This window comes from Crinia signifera, chromosome 19, assembly GCF_055691185.1.
Source record: "Crinia signifera chromosome 19, ASM5569118v1, whole genome shotgun sequence".
NCBI classification, from domain to species: Eukaryota; Metazoa; Chordata; class Amphibia; order Anura; family Myobatrachidae; genus Crinia; species Crinia signifera.
Window position 1 is genome coordinate 29333921 of NC_139226.1, and position 17067 is coordinate 29350987.

Sequence of the window (17067 nt, forward strand, 5' to 3'; positions counted from 1 at the left end):
ATTATTAGGGCCTGTCCCGCTGTCCCTCCCGTGGCCGGCAGTGTCCCGCGGTGAGGGGGGGGCTGTTGGGAGTCCCCCCTGTAGGCTGCTAAGCAGCGGGGAATAAACGCTGTGCGCATGCGCACAGCGTCTATTCCCGTAGCCAGGGGGCTGGGGGCATGGCTAGAGGCTCACAGAGCCTCTGGGTCATGCCCCCATAGCGGCAAAATGGGGGCGTCCCGCTTCCGACTGGTCCAAAGTTGGGAGGTATGCAAATAGTGTCTATATAGCCCCTCCCACTCCTTTGGGGCATTCGAATAGGGGGCTTTGCAGTGCTGGGGCTTGATGACATTTACATCAGGCCCCGACCCCGAAGTGCTGCTGACAGGAGAGGAGAGATTAAAAGTAGGCAAGTATGGATATAGTAAGTGTCAGTGAAGTGGGACTGGAGTCTCCGCCGCCCCCACTCATGCAGTTCCCAAGCAAGGTAGGAAGCAGGAGGAATGTGGAGGCAGACTTTGTGAGAGACAGCTCACAGCTCCGCCTCCACACTCCAATGGCCCATCGGAGTATCTGCGGCACCTGCTATGACCGCGGTAGTCACGGTCCGTGGGTCATGCTGCAGCAGCAGTACTAGTAAGTGTCAGCAGCTGCTGATATGTGGGGGGCCCTAATGTGTGGGGGCCTCAGGGCAGCCGCCCCTATCGCCCCTGTGTTAATCTGGAACTGGTTATGCGCCCAACAGCCTGTTTCCTGCCAGAGGCGTAACTACTTTTTTTGCGCCCCCCCGCCGGACATTTCGGCCCCCCCCCGAAATATTAACCCCCTCCTTACCCGTCCCCATTGCCGCCGGCGCTTCTGCCTCTAACCCGACACGCAGATCTGTGTCGGGTGACGGGCGGTCCCCGGCTCCGTCTGCAGTGCTAATATAATAACAGACACTCGGAAAATGGCTGCCCCCATACAGCATTATGGGGGCAGCCATTTTCCGAGTGTCTCTTATTATATTTGTTACCTGCGCTGGCGCTCGGTGGCCGGGGGCGGGTGCACACCGCGCTTCCGCCCGACTCAGCCGAGCGTCCAGCGGGTACTTCCGCCCGGCGGGTGCGCCGCTGCAGGGGCTCTCCTGCCGTTCCTGACGCTCGGCGGCCGGGGGCGGGTGCACAGGAGGTGCACACAGCGCTTCCGCCCGGCTCAGCCGAGCGTCCGATGATCACTTCCGCCCGGCGGAGTGACATCACTTCCGCCCGGCGTGGGCATCTGTATATTAGCTCCCGGCGCTCCCCTGCAGCCGCCCAGCGGTTGCCTAGCAACAGGGGACGCCGGGAGTCGCGCGCTCGGCCACCTGATGCTACTAAGTAGCCGTTGGCTGGGTCATGCAGGGACATCCCCATTGGCTGTAGTATCCCTTTTAAGGGATGCTCACAGGCAAGATGGCGCCGGTTATAGCTTGTTCACTCAGCTATCCTGGTCGCCTTGCCTGTTCCCAGACCCTGCTTCCAAGAGTCTTCTGGTGTCAGTCCTGGTACTTCCCAGCCTTGGTTCACCCTGCTCCCCCTCCTGGGGTCACGTGAGTGCTCCTTTAGGAGCTTTACTCTTTATCCCCTGTTTATGGGGCTTATTACCTTTTGTGTTCCTTATGTTACACCTTGGCCCGCCATTTCTTTGTTTGAGATTTGGTCCCTGTGTTCTCGGACCTACCCTGTTGGTCTCTGTTAGCAACAGGATTTATTCTGTACTTCTCGTTATTTCTTATTGTTAGGCAGGGCATATCTCCTGTTACGTTCCTCTGTCGTTTTGGGGAATTCTTTTGGTTTAGTATTGTATCGCATGGTGGTAATTCCCCGTGTTATCTTCTTTGTGTTTGCGACTGGGTCGCATCCCCGTCCTTGGCTTGGTGCCGGCAGTCAGGGTGTGTTATTTCAGTTAGGCCCTGTAGTTAGAGTCGCCTCTTGTGTTACCTCTGACGATCGCTGGTCACTTGTCCCAACATAAGACCTGGCTGCATCGGGGCTGGAGCGGGCATAACTCGCTCCTTCGGACGCGGCGGCCACAGGTGAACACTAGCTCTCGCAGTGGCCAGTCATCTGCCAGAGGAACCCAACAGAGAGAGTGTAGGGTTCGCTGTGGCCGTCCTGACCGGCGGTCCCAGCTACGGGCTCACGCCTGACGTTCTACCAGCCACCCAGCGTAACAATATTAGCACTGCGCCGGGGACCGCCCGTCACCCAACACAGATCTGCGTGTCGGGTTAGAGGCAGCGGCGCTGGCGGCAATGGAGTAAGGAGGGGGAGGGCAGGAGTCGGGAGCCGGGACCAGGTGGTAACTATAGTCCCGCAGACCCCCCAGGCGCCCACACCTGCCTAGCGCCTCCCCGCCACCGCGGGGGCTGCTGGACTATAGTTACGCCACTGTTTCCTGTGCCTTCCTCATGGGGCACTCAGCATACTGCCACAGGGCACTCCAACATGTGGGCTGCCGCTACTGTATCACTTGGCACCTTCTCCAATATAATGAATTGGCTTTTTAGTAGCTGACTGGAAGGGGGTGATGATATTTTTATTCCATTATTGTTTGACTTGTGAAAAACATTTTTAGGTTTTATTAGCTGTTCTCCCATAAAAACTAAAACATAAACAAAACAACTTTGCACTGTACATATTGTGATGCATTTAAATATATATATATATATATATATATATATATATATATATATATATATATATATAGAGAGAGAGAGAAGAGATAATCCGGCACTCCACTAAAGAAGTAAAAAGGCAGCTTGCTCCGGTGCCTTCCCAGAACCACGCAGGTCCAACACAGGTAAATCAGGCAACAGGCGTCACTCGGAGTCTTGAAGTAAATAAAGTGCTTTATTGCATATCAGGTGACCTACACCAGTGTTTCGAGCCCAGTGCTCGTCCTCAGGGTACAACCAAGCAATGACACAGAGTCAAATTTAAAGCACCCTGCTACCATCCCCCGCCTCCACACAGCTGAATAATCAAACTCAAACTCACCTGAGAACGGTCAGCATGAAGCCAGTGCAGTGTGTAGCCGGATCGCCTCAGAGCCTCTGCGCACTTCCGGGTTACGTCATAGAGACGTCCCACTACCGGTGAAACGCAGATCTGGCGTCCTGGCAATCCCAACTTCCGCCCCTTGAACCGCATCACGCCTCCGTCTCAGGGAGCTGTCAGTGATATAAGAAATATGGCTTTTAACCAAGAGCAGGCTAAAGCATAATACATTTATATGTGCATGTGAAATAAACAATATAATAACAAAACCACACACATAAAAAAAAAATTCAAAAAAATGAAAAAATAAAAAATATTAAATATTAAAACTGTAACCTACAATCTGTTTTTACATATTAATGGCATATGCTGAGCCGTTGATCTTAACTCGATCAGCATGGCTCAGCATGAAAGCCTACCACTGATTATACCTTGTACAGCATATAGTGTTATTTATTTAATTAAGCTGGGATAGCACCAAAAGGCAAGCAATCTAATACTCTATGTCAACCGGTGTATATAAACTAAACATATCACCTTACATATTACTATAAATAAAGCATTCAATAATGTCCTATGCTAAATGAATGAATTAACCTGAAAAACACCATGACTGAGATACAGACCTGTATGTGCTATATAGTCTATAAAATCCAACATTTACAAAAAACTATGCAGACCATGTTGCTCATTCAGGCCGCGTGGGGCTATGGTGTCCAGTATGTGGATCCACCTAGCCTCAGCCTGAAGGAGCATTTTACCCCTATTACCACCCCTAAGGGGTAGGGGTATATGGTCCACAATCTTGGACTTGAGGCTGGCAATATTATGACCCTTGATGGCACAATGTCTCGCCACCGGCTGGTCACTGCCCCCACTGGCTAGTGCCTGCCTAATGGCATGACGATGGTTTGCCATCCTTTCTTTAAATTGGGATTCTGTCCTGCCCACGTAGTAGAGATCACATGGACAAGACAGAACATATACCACGAATTTCATGGAGCATGTGACCGCTGATTTAATGGGAATTCTTCTTCCTGTATGTGGGTGATTGATAGAATTGCCAATCAACATTGAGCTGCAGGTTGTGCACCCCACAAACCTATAACACCCTGCAGCACGGGTGAGAAAGTGAGTGGGAGCAGCTTTTTTGGTAAGTTTGCTGACATCTAACTTTACCAAAAGATCACTGAGGTTTTTACCTCTCTTGTAAGCTGGCATTATTTGCATATCATTGAGTCCTGGGAGATCCCTATCGGACGTAATTAGAGGCCAATGTTGCTTTACTTTTTTAGTGACCACATTACTATCGATAGAAAATTGATTGACCCAAGGCAATCGCTGGGATGCCTGATCCAATCTATCAGGAGGATTCAGTGTAACTTCTCTGGGAATATTTAAAACCCTGTTCTTAATGAGAGTAAGGTGATTCCACCTATACCACCTTTGCTCAAATTTTTCTTGCATGATGTCTAGTTGTTTACAAGTTTCTTGGGAATCACTAGTTATTCTTCTCACCCTAAGCATTTGGGAGTATGGCAGACCATCCCGTAACGGCAGTGGATGACAACTCTCGTGGCGTAGTATGGTGTTTCTGTCTGTTTCTTTAACAAATATTGCCGTGGAGAGCTGCCCACCTATTAATCTGATGTTAACATCCAGGAAGTTAACTTCACGGTCACTGATAGAGTAAGTGAATTTAACTGGACTTGGAGATAAATTGTGGGTATCAAAGAGGTCAATCAGGGACTGTTTAGTGCCCCTCCAAAAGATGAGCAAGTCATCAATGTAGCGGCGGAAAAAAAACACCTTGTCACTCTGAGGCCCTCGCAGAAATAAGGAATCATCAATATCACACATGAATTAACATCCATCCATGACCTCTTTATCTCTCACAAATTCAACCTGCTGGCAGTTACAGAAACCTGGCTCACACAATCAGACACGGCCTCGCCTGCAGCACTGTCACATGGTGGTTTCCACTTCACTCACACCACCAGGCCTGGTAACTGTAAAGGAGGTGGGGTTGGTATATTACTGTCACAAGACTTCACATACTCAGTTCTACCATCTGCTCCTTCACTCACATTTACATCATTTGAAGTTCACTCTATTAGGGTTTTTTCCCCTTTCTCTCTGCGTGTTGCTGCTATCTATCGCCCACCTGGGCTTCCCAAAACTCAATTTCTAGAAGATTTCTCTGCCTGGCTCCCCCATTTCTTATCCTCTGACATCTCCACTGTCATCCTGGGTGACTTCAATATTGCTATTGACAGTCCACCATCATTGCATGCTTCCAAACTCCTCTCTCTAACCTCCTCTCTCGGCCTCTCCCAGTGGTCTGACTCCTCTACTCACGAGGAAGGCCACTGCCTTGACCTTGTTTTCACCAGGCTGTGCTCAGTCTCTGATTTTACTAACACTCCCTTCCCTCTCTCTGATCACAATCTCATTACCCTCTCTCTCTCTTCCATTACCCCAAGCTCACTGACACTGAAATCATGCAAGCCTACTCTAACCCGCAGAAATACTAATGCAATTAATTTTCCACAACTTACCACCTCCCTGCAACAACAGCTCTCACTAATTTCTACATTTACCTCTCCTGACTCTGCTGTTTCCCACCTCTACCAGACTCTTGAAACAGCCCTTGATGACGTGGCTCCAGCTACCCATTACACCCCGCGTAGGCTTAGATGCCAACCGTGGCACACCAAAACTACAAGACAACTACGAAATCATTCACGTAAAGTAGAACGCCAATGGCGCAAATCTCGTAGTACGACTGATTTCCTCACATATAAAACTAGCTACTACTCCTACAGCAATGCTTTGGACACTGCCAAACAAACATACTACCAATCTCTCATCTCTTCTCATGCCACCAACCCTAAGCGACTTTTTAACACCTTTAAGTCTCTTCTGTACCCTCCCCCTTCTCCCCCACCGGCTACCATCAGTGCACAAGAACTTGCCTCCTACTTTAAGGACAAGATTGATAACATCCGAGATGAAATGGTATGCTCTTCCACAACCTCTAACCCTCTTTCTTTCCCACCTGAACCCTCTGGCACTTTCTCTTCATTTGACCCCACAAATGAAAAGGAAGTATCCACACTCTTCATATCCTCTTACTCTACTACCTCTCCTTTCGATCCTATACCTGCGCAAGTCATTAAAAATCTATCTCCTGTGATTATTCCAACCTTAACTAAAATCTGCAATCTCTCTCTTACTACTGGTACTTTTCCTTCTCTGCTCAAACATGCAGTGATAACTCCTATTCTAAAAAAAACAGAATTCTGACCCTAACTCTCTCACTAACTATCGTCCTATATCTCAGCTCCCATGCCTCTCCAAGCTACTGGAGAGACTTGTCTACTCTCGCCTCACAAACTTTCTTAACTCTAACACCCTATTAGACCCACTTCAGTCAGGTTTTCGCTCTCAACACTCCACTGAGACAGCACTGACTAAAGTGGTGAATGATCTGGTAACGGCTAAGTCTAAAGGCCATTACTCACTACTTATTCTTCTTGATCTTTCTGCTGCATTTGACACTGTTGATCACTCTCTTCTCTTACAAACACTACACTCCCTAGGTCTTAATGATACAGCCCTTTCCTGGTTCACATCTTACCTATCTGATCGCTCTTTCAGTGTTCGCTTCTCTAACTCTACTTCCTCTTCATTACCTCTGTCAGTCGGAGTTCCGCAAGGTTCAGTCTTAGGTCCTCTGCTCTTCTCAATCTATACCTCCTCTCTTGGCAAACTAATCAGCTCTTTCGGATTTCAGTATCACTTGTATGCTGATGATACTCAAATCTATCTATCAACCCCAGAGTTGTCACCAGTGGTTTTGGGTCGAGTTTCTGATTGTCTCTCTGCCATCTCATCTTGGATGTCTTGTCGCCAACTCAAACTCAATATTTCCAAAACGGAATCACTTATATTGCCGCCAACTAAGAACAGTTACCATCCTGACATCTCCATCGCTGTTGACAACTCGATAATCTACCCTACCCCACAAGCTCGTTGCTTAGGGGTCATCCTCGACTCTGAACTGTCCTTTCTTCCCCACATTCAATCTGTCTCCAAATCATGTTACATGCATCTAAAAAACATATCCAAAATACGACCCTATCTCACACAAGACACTACCAAATCTCTTATCCATGCACTCATTATATCCCGCATTGATTATTGCAATAGTCTCCTAACTGGTCTTCCCAAGAACAGACTCTCACCACTGCAATCAATTTGAAATGCTGCTGCTAGGCTGATCTTCCTTGCAAGATGCTCATCGTCTGCTGATCCGCTCTGCCAGTCCCTCCATTGGTTGCCTGTATATTACCGTATTCAATATAAAACACTTCTACTTGCTTATAAAGCTATTAACCATACTGCACCAGCATATATCTCTGCACTTATCACAAAATATCTCCCATCTCGACCACTACGCTCTACACAAGATCTGCGTCTCTCTTCTGCACGGATCACCAGCTCCCATTCACTATTACAGGACTTTCATCGGGCTGCTCCCATCCTATGGAATGCCCTTCCACGCACAATAAGACTCTCCAATAGCCTCCAAACATTCAAGCGTTCCCTGAAAACTCACCTCTTCAGGCAAGCCTATCATATTTAAGTTCTACATGCATAACCCTCCGAGGCACTTATGTATTATATAGCTTCCCTTCTGGACTTGTAACTGCTATGCTATTACTGGTGCCTGTCCTTATGTTTCCCCCCTATATCCCTATAGATTGTAAGCTTGCAGCAGGGCCCTCCTACCTCCAAGTCTGTCTGTTGTTACCCAGTTTGTCTTATCACTGTCTACTATTGTAAAGCGCAACGGAATCTGCTGCGCTATATAAGAAACTGTAAATAAATAAATAAATAATGAAGGCATTGGCGTACGATGGGGCCACTGGGGACCCCATCGCACAGCCAAGCCTCTGCCTATACATAACTCCATCAAAGGAGAAGTAATTCCTGTTCAAAACCAGTGATAGAAGCTGCATAAAAAGTTCCACAGGCGGACCATTATATGCATAGCTGGTGCCAAGCAGCACGCACACCGCATCCATCCCCTGCTGGTGAGGGATGCAAGTGTACAAGCTGGTGACATCAGCACTGCACAGCAACATATTATCAGGCCAGACATCAATATCCTGCAAACACTTGATGAGCATATTAGTATCCTTCAAGTAAGAATCAATACACTGTATGACCGGATTTAAAAAGGCATCAAGATAGGTGGACACAGGATGGTACAGAGATCCCCTGGCAGATATAATAGGTCTGCCAGGGGGATCCACCAATCCCTTGTGCACCTTCGGTAACGTGTAAAATATAGGCACAATAGGATATTCCGTGCACAAAGCAGAACATACTTCATCCTCAATCAACCCATTGTCCCTAGCGGAAACAAGCAGATTAACCAATTCATTTTTATATACATTTGAAGGGTCATATGTCAGACATTCATAGACCAAGAGGTCGGACAGCTGTCTCTGACATTCAGATACATAATTATGCAAATCCTGTACCACAACTGATCCCCCTTTGTCGGCCTTTCTTATAACAATGTCCGTCCTTTTTTGTAAACCAATCAAGGCTTGACGTTCACTATAAGATAAATTGTTAGAGATATTAATGTCCTGGCCATCAGGTTTGATGGAATTTTCCATCATCCTGATGTATGACCGAATTGAGGGGTTATGCGATTGAGGGTCAAAACCCGATCGCGGTAACAATTTTTTCAGTTGTGGTGGTATCTGAGAAATGGTCTCAACCCCCTGCGGACGGTTGCCAAAGTGTTCTTTGAGTCGTAAAGTCCTGCCAAATTTGAAACAATCCACCTTCCACTGAAATGTATCCCTTTTGGCGGTAGGGACGAATGATAGTCCTTTCGAAAGTACTTCAATTTCAGTGGGGTTTAAAGGTATATTAGAAAGATTAAACACAAGTTCTTTACCTAGCGCCCGGTCTTGCGTCCTCCTTTGCCTCTCGCCTTGCCTGCCGCGCCTCGTCCTGCGCCCCGGCCTACGGGAGGTTTGAGGGAAGCGCGTGTGATTGCGCCTAAAGGGTGGGTAGCATTAGAAGTGGATGTTGAAGCCATTGGACCATCTGCTTCACTAGCCGATGTGCTAGTGCCATCGTAATCGGTGTAGTTACGGTTCTTGTAGTGTCTATCAAATGGCCTCCTCCCTCCTCTAGGTCTTTCTGAGCTTAACCATAGGTACACTCTATTCTGCTCATAGTCCAGTTGTACTTTGCGCTTCTTTTCGCGCTTAAATCTTATCAGATCCCTCCGATATTGCTCAATCTGTTTAGAGAGCTTAGTACACCAGTCCAATTGAGTGTCCCCCACCAGGGTAGGTTTATTAGTTGCTTCAAAAATTGCAAGCTTACTTCTCACCAGACCTAATTCTTTTGTGGACTCGTCCACCACTAAAAGCATAAGGTCCATCGAGCACTTATTTAAAATGCTAACCCATCTTTTACAAAAGGCAGCATTCTGTCAGCCAATTGTGGGCATATTGGAAACACGAAAACCGCGGGGTATTTGTTTATCTTTGTAATACTCCGCTATGGTTGAGGCATGTAACATGTAATCAACTTCACACTTTTTAAGCGCAAACCAGTCCTTATAAAGGTCCTCATTCTCAACCACAGCTGCATGTGCAGAGGTATTAGCCGCCTGTAGAATTGAATCCACTTCCACATCTGAGTAACTGAAACAGTCTCCAGTGTCTATCTGTGAGAAATTTACTCCCAGGCCTGCCTCCATGGTGAAAAATCAGGCAATCCTGCCCACCACAAATAAATGCAGATCCCAGCAATGTATTGTAGGTTACTCACAGAGGATTCCTTATTCAGGGTACAGTCTTATAAAACGTGTGGGTGCCTTGATGAAGTAAGGGATAGTCCAGCCACAGATGATATCCCACTTGTATGTAGAGAAGAGATAATCCGGCACTCCACTAAAGAAGTAAAAAGGCAGGTACTTGTTTCCTATCTGGGCGCCCATGATTTTAATCGCGGGCATCGGGGGTAAAATCGGGGCCATCGCGGGCATCGCGGCCGATAAAAAATCGGGCGCGATGTGCCAGACGCGATGCCCGCGATTTTCCCATAGAGAACAATGTTAAATGCCTCAATTTACCCGCGATGACCGCGATTTACCATAGGAAACAATGTTAAATGGATAAATTTCCCCAAATTATCATAGGGAACAATGGGAAATGGGGCAAAAACACCCCTGAACATAAAAATGTCCCCCCAAAAGTAGTTGACGCCACCCCGCCATCAACGTGAACCCGAAGCGTGGCGAGCGCAGCGAGCCCGCGAGGGGCGGCGGTACGCTTCCTCCGACCTTTTCATGCCCTACTATCCACTAGGGCGTGGAGTGAGAATAGAATAGTGTGGCGAGCGCAGCGAGCCACCGAGCCCGAAGCGTGGCGAGCGCAGCGCGCCCCGCGAGGGGACGTGGATATCTTCACAGGTAAACGCGTCCCTTCGTGGGCTTCCCAGGTGTCCGCGTCGCCATGGACACCTGGGAAGCCCGCGAGGGGACGCGTATATCTGTGAAGGTATCCGCGTCCCCTCGCGGGGCTCGCTGCGCTCGCCACGCTTCGGGCTCGGTGGCTCGCTGCGCTCGCCACACTATTCTATTCTCAACTCCACGCCGACGTGGATAGTAGGGCATGAAAAGGTCGGAGGACGCGTACCGCCGCCCCTCGAGGGCTCGCTGCGCTCACCACGCTTCAGGTTGGCGTGGATCGTGGGGTGGCGTTAAAAATTTGGGGGGACATTTAAGGGTTAATTGTGCCTATTTGGGCTCTGTAGCCCATTTAACATTGATTCCTATGGCCACATCGGGTCCATTGAGGCATTTAACAGTAAAATCGCGTCGGTCGGGCCATTTAACATTGATTCCTATGGGAAATCGGGTGCATCGCGTCGCGGGCATCGCGGGTACATTTATGGCCGGCCGCGACGCGACCGACGCGATTTCCATGTTTAACATGGGTTTCAATGGGAAATCGCGGGCATCGCGTCGGTCGCGTCGCGGCCAGACATAAATGTACCCGCGATCACCACGACGGGCGCCCAGATAGGAAACAAGTACCAAAAGGCAGCTTGCTCCGGTACCTTCCCAGAACCACGCAGGTCCAACACAGGTAAATCAGGCAACAGGCGTCACTCGGAGTCTTGAAGTAAATAAAGTGCTTTATTGCATATCAGGTGACCTACACCAGTGTTTCGAGCCCAGTGCTCGTCCTCAGGGTACAACCAAGCAATGACACAGAGTCAAATTTAAAGCACCCTGCTACCATCCCCCGCCTCCACACAGCTGAATAATCAAACTCATACTCTCCTGAGAACGGTCAGCATGAAGCCAGTGCAGTGTGTAGCCGGATCGCCTCAGAGCCTCTGCGCACTTCCGGGTTACGTCATAGAGACGTCCCACTACCAGTGAAACGCAGATCTGGCGTCCTGGCAATCCCAACTTCCGCCCCTTGAACCGCATCACGCCTCCGTCTCAGGGAGCTGTCAGTGATATAAGAAATATGGCTTTTAACCAAGAGCAGGCTAAAGCATAATACATTTATATGTGCATGTGAAATAAACAATATAATAACAAAACCACACACATAAAAAAAAAATTCAAAAAATGAAAAAATAAAAAATATTAAATATTAAAACTGTAACCTACAATCTGTTTTTACATATTAATGGCATATGCTGAGCCGTTGATCTTAACTCGATCAGCATGGCTCAGCATGAAAGCCTACCACTGATTATACCTTGTACAGCATATAGTGTTATTTATTTAATTAAGCTGGGATAGCACCAAAAGGCAAGCAATCTAATAAACATCCTAGCATCTGATGTGTGACCTTGTGCATGTATACATTTTCATATTTCAACACTTACTTATATAAACCTGAAATAACGACTCGGAGACTTGGATCTGGCAGAAATTGTTAGCTGAATTTATTTAAAACATTTTAAGCTAATTGTTTGTATTAGAATTTCTTAATTAAATGGTGGCCCAGAAAGAACGGCTAGTGATCTAAGCTCCACCCCACGACTGACGTATGTAATAACGTATTACCTACACAAGCGGTATGGCTCCACCTACTCCATTGACTGCCAACCCGAGCGGGTGGTCTCGCTGTCCCCCGAGCGGGTGATCTAGCGCAGGCCTATAGTCAATGAAGGTGAGCGCACCGAAAACAACCGATGTGATGTATAAACATCGCTTACTGAAGACCTAAATCAATTAATCTGCCGTTCTTTCCCGCCTTTCAGCCAACGCGTTTACAGCCCCCCCCCCCTTTTAGCCCCCCCCTTACCACATTGAGATAGGGCGGGTAGGGTGGGAAATTCCACAGGGATAAGAGGAAGACTCCTCCTTCCCTGTTCCTATTATCCCAGCTAACTCTGCCCTCCCCTGTTTTCCTATTGGCTCCGAGTCACATGCTCTATTGTGTACACACAGCCTTGGATGTTTAATTCACTCCTTTCCTATGCAGTCATTGCGTTATTCTAAACATCCTAGCATCTGATGTGTGACCTTGTGCATGTATACATTTTCATATTTCAACACTTACTTATATAAACCTGAAATAACGACTCAGAGACTTGGATCTGGCAGAAATTGTTAGCTGAATTTATTTAAAACATTTTAAGCTAATTGTTTGTATTAGAATTTCTTAATTAAATGGTGGCCCAGAAAGAACGGCTAGTGATCTAAGCTCCACCCCACGACTGACGTATGTAATAACGTATTACCTACACAAGCGGTATGGCTCCACCTACTCCATTGACTGCCAACCCGAGCGGGTGGTCTCGCTGTCCCCCGAGCGGGTGATCTAGCGCAGGCCTATAGTCAATGAAGGTGAGCGCACCGAAAACAACCGATGTGATGTATAAACATCGCTTACTGAAGACCTAAATCAATTAATCTGCCGTTCTTTCCCGCCAAAGCGGGGGTCCTGGTCCCAGGCCACCCCCGCCCCGCGGTGCTCTGTACCTCTACCGTCATATTATGTCCTCTATTTATCATGCCGTTATAAGGCCCCACTTTTTGGGCCAATGCCTGGAGAACGGTGATCCCTAAGCCAAAACACCTTTTGTTAAGAACTGTATACCTAGGGATTGCGGATGTTATTGAGACATAAATTACTAAGGGCCAAGTGTCAGTTATAGCAAGAGATTGCGGTTAGTGGGCCATATGCCAGCATATCTCTAGATTGTAAGCTTGCAGCAGGGGCCTCCTACCTCCCAGTTAGTTTGTCTGTTACCCCGTTTGTTTTTCCCCTGTCTCTGATTATAAAGCGCAACAGAATCTGCTGCGCTATATAGGAAACTGTAAATCAATAAATATAAGCGCAAATGTGACAATTGTAGAAGGCAGTTTGCTGTTAGGTGCAGCGTGACCAATGTACGGTAGGGTGGTGCAGTGATTAGCAACACTGTTACCAGTAGGGCCCTTGTATAACTGCAATACCTTGTCCACTCATTTATTGGAGAGCTTGTCTTTTTATAATTGTACCAGTATATAATTATAAGTGCGCCCGTCTTGGCGGTGTGCTATTAACCTTGGAGCCCCCCGGCTGCATCTATGCGCCACAAATTGCCATATAACATCAGTGGCCTCTGGGTTCCCACCAGTGGTGTCCCCCTTGCAATTGTATTGTTATCCTGGGACATCCTAGGCTACTTTTAACAGCTAGCTTAATGAAGATTATAGTTGGTAATATAATGTCGCAAAGTGTTCCCCTGAGGCGGGGTGTCCTGCACTCTCCGAAGGCCGTGTCTAGTTCTATATAAGGAGAGATTGTGAACGTGGCACCTAATAGTAGCGGGGGTTTGTACTGCTACATCTGAGAGGAATTTTTTAAAGTGCCTTATAACCAAATGTAGATAAGACCCAAAGCAGTTGTTTAGCGACATAATGTACCAGTGTAATGCGGGTTAGTTGAAAATGAGGGAGATTTATGGTGAATAATTTGGCAATGGTAAATATCCATTCGCCTTCTGGAGCTGCTACGCCCCATTTATCTGAACATGGGATGTAAAACTCCGCCCCTGTAATAGCTAATGTACTGCATGGTCTTTTTATTCTGCAATGCGAGCTTTGCCCTTGGAGCATGGCCACCCTTACTAATGCCTTGCGGCCCTACCCTCTCTTGGATGGCTGTTATCAGGGGCATGGCTCTTTAACTTCACTCCCCGCACGGGGGCCCCTGCTGATCTCCTCCCTGTGGCAGGGGTTCTACCTCTATTCTCCCCGTGCCTGTAACCATACATGATCTCTCCATTGGTGGTGCCAACGGAATTTAAGGAAAGTAGCCAGCATGTAGCGGTTATAGCGGGAGCCGGGGAGGTTGCTCCGTAGTCATTACCAGACCTGATCGAGGACCTGGAGTGCTCCCCTGACTCTATACCCTGCGTTTCCCCTCTACTGCTCTTATAGTTCTCATTTCCCTGTGACTATGTGGTGAGTCTGCTCCTTCTGGTCTACCCTGGTACTGCAAGCTATTTGCCTTTGCAGGCATTCTCTCCCCCTTCCTATGTAATGTGCGCTCGGCAACCGTCGACCCTTGACCCCTGGCTTCCGCCACATTGATTCCTGGGGTCGCGGTGACCGAGCCGCCACATTGATTCCTGGGGTCGCAGTGATCGAGCCGACTCAGCTCCCTCATGCACTGGACTCCAGCCCAGTGCACCTTGGTTGCTGTTTGGTGACTCCCTCCCCATGCCGCTGCTCCGTGCGCCAGACGCCCTCCTCCTACCCGCCGCCAAACGCGGACTACCGTGTGCGACGGCGGCGCTGACACTCACCCCACACTCCAGCGGAGTGCCACAGAGCGACGCGTCCGGAGAAGGGAGGCATGGAGTGACGCCGAGCGGTGCGGCGTAGGCCCCGCTGAAGTGTCGGTCAGCGCGGCACCGCTCGGCGCTGTTGGGGATTGAGACCCCTGCCCGCAGCGCGGCAATGCGGGGGATGCAGCAATGTGTCCGGGCCTCCCGTGTACAGACCGGCGTCCGCAGCGAAGTGTGCGGCGGCCAGCACCAGCATTGCAGACAGGCGGGCGCCATTGATCGGGCACAGCCCCCCCGGTGAGTACAGATCAGGCATGGGGATGCAAAACTCTGCCCCTGCAATTGCCATCGGTGTAACATCAACCCATGTGTACAACTCCTGCAACCATGTAATCAGTGTATAAATCCTGTGATTGCCCCACAAGCCCTGCCTTGCTCCAACCCTTGCACCCCTGCCTAGGATACTGATAGGCCCTACCCAATGTTACGAATACCTTACATAACTCCTAACAGTACTTTTATGCAATAATGCACTATAAAGAGTTATCCCTTGTATGCAGCTGTAATATGTGTAAGATATACAATGTTGAAATTGTTGGAAACTACGACAGGTAATATAAAATTCTAGGCCTCAATTCTAGTACAGGGTCAGGGGTGCCTAACAATGAAAACATGGAGCATCACTCACCAGAACCATTCCAGTGAAATTCCACAGGGATTCCACAGATAAAAATGCTAAGAGATTGAAGGGTTAATCAGCCATCTTGTCTTAAGTGTGTCCCTGAGTTTCGTTTCTCCTTTACATTCTTAAGTGTGTCCCTGAGTTTCGTTTCTCCTAACAAACTTTGTAAGTTTCTTTTCCTGCATGTCACGTGTTGCTTCTTCCCCATCCTTTCTCAGTTCACTCTGGATGGTGTATTTTCAGATAACTGTATGTTTTGTGATTTGTCCAAAATTGCTGTATTCTACACTATGGCCCTATATGGTAACTTGTACCCACCTACCTATATGCCAGCCTATTAGCTTGTCGAGCCTACACTCTATGTAAAGTTATAAATATGTTGCACACCCCCATTAAAGATCAGAGTTGTACCTTGCATTACGTGGTCTCCAATTATTGATCAGTTCTATGCAGGGTCCTTCTCTCACGGAATTCTAAGGAGTGATCACATTGAAGTCTAACAGGTAAGGGAGGGATAACAATTTACAGCCCAGCAGCTGGGGGCGAGTCCGGAATTCAGAGTCTGTCCCCAGACTGACAGACGAGTAATCTCTCTGTCTTTGTGGGATTGCAGACAGTCTGAATCTGAACCCGTGTATCTCTGTTCCGGGAACAGAAGAACACTTTTACGAAGTCTGGGACTTCTGAAGTCAGGGACTTCACTTCAATGTGCGCACACAGATCTGGGATCTGAACATTGACATTTGTGTCTGGGACACATAGACAGGACCTGGGGTCCGATTTAGTGACCTCAATTTGATCACTCATTCTTTCATGGCCATTTTCTTTCTTTCACTATTATAAAGTATAAGATTTTGTATTTTGAATATCCTTTGTGTGATTGGTAAGTAAACACACAATTGATATCTGCATAAGTATTGTACCAGTGCGGTTGGTAAGTTGACGCACAATAACCCCTTTCAATAGTCTCATTGATTACTGTATGCCAACAGACTTGCGGACTTTATGCTCCCTCACTCTTAAGGGTAACGCAACGTGAGGCTTCATATACAGTATTCACATAACAACAAGACTCTGTCCACCGTCACGTAGACGGTCTGTTGTTTCACTAACATTTTGTACTTTTATATTTAATGGGATCTATCTAGAGGAAATATAGTTCATATAATATTCAGATAAAGACCAACCCTCACAGTCTGCTGCCACAGGTCCCGACCTGCCTGACTGAGACGGCGCCCCTGGTCTGAGTATTAAGAACTTTCCACGCTCCCATTCACAGTCAGAAATATTGATACACAATCATACCCCGACATGGGTGGAAATAATAGTAAGAATAAAACAGTCTATCCACCCCCATTACCTAGTGAAACATGTAAGGAATATGTTGCCCGTAATTCATCCACGGATTACTTCTTAGTTAACCCATGGGTAGACAATTTATCAGGGTGGACAGAAGCAGTAAGTCCCAACCCCTTTCCCCGTGATGGATCAAACTACCCTTTCTTTATGGATATGGTCAAAGGTCTTTGTCTAGAGGACAAA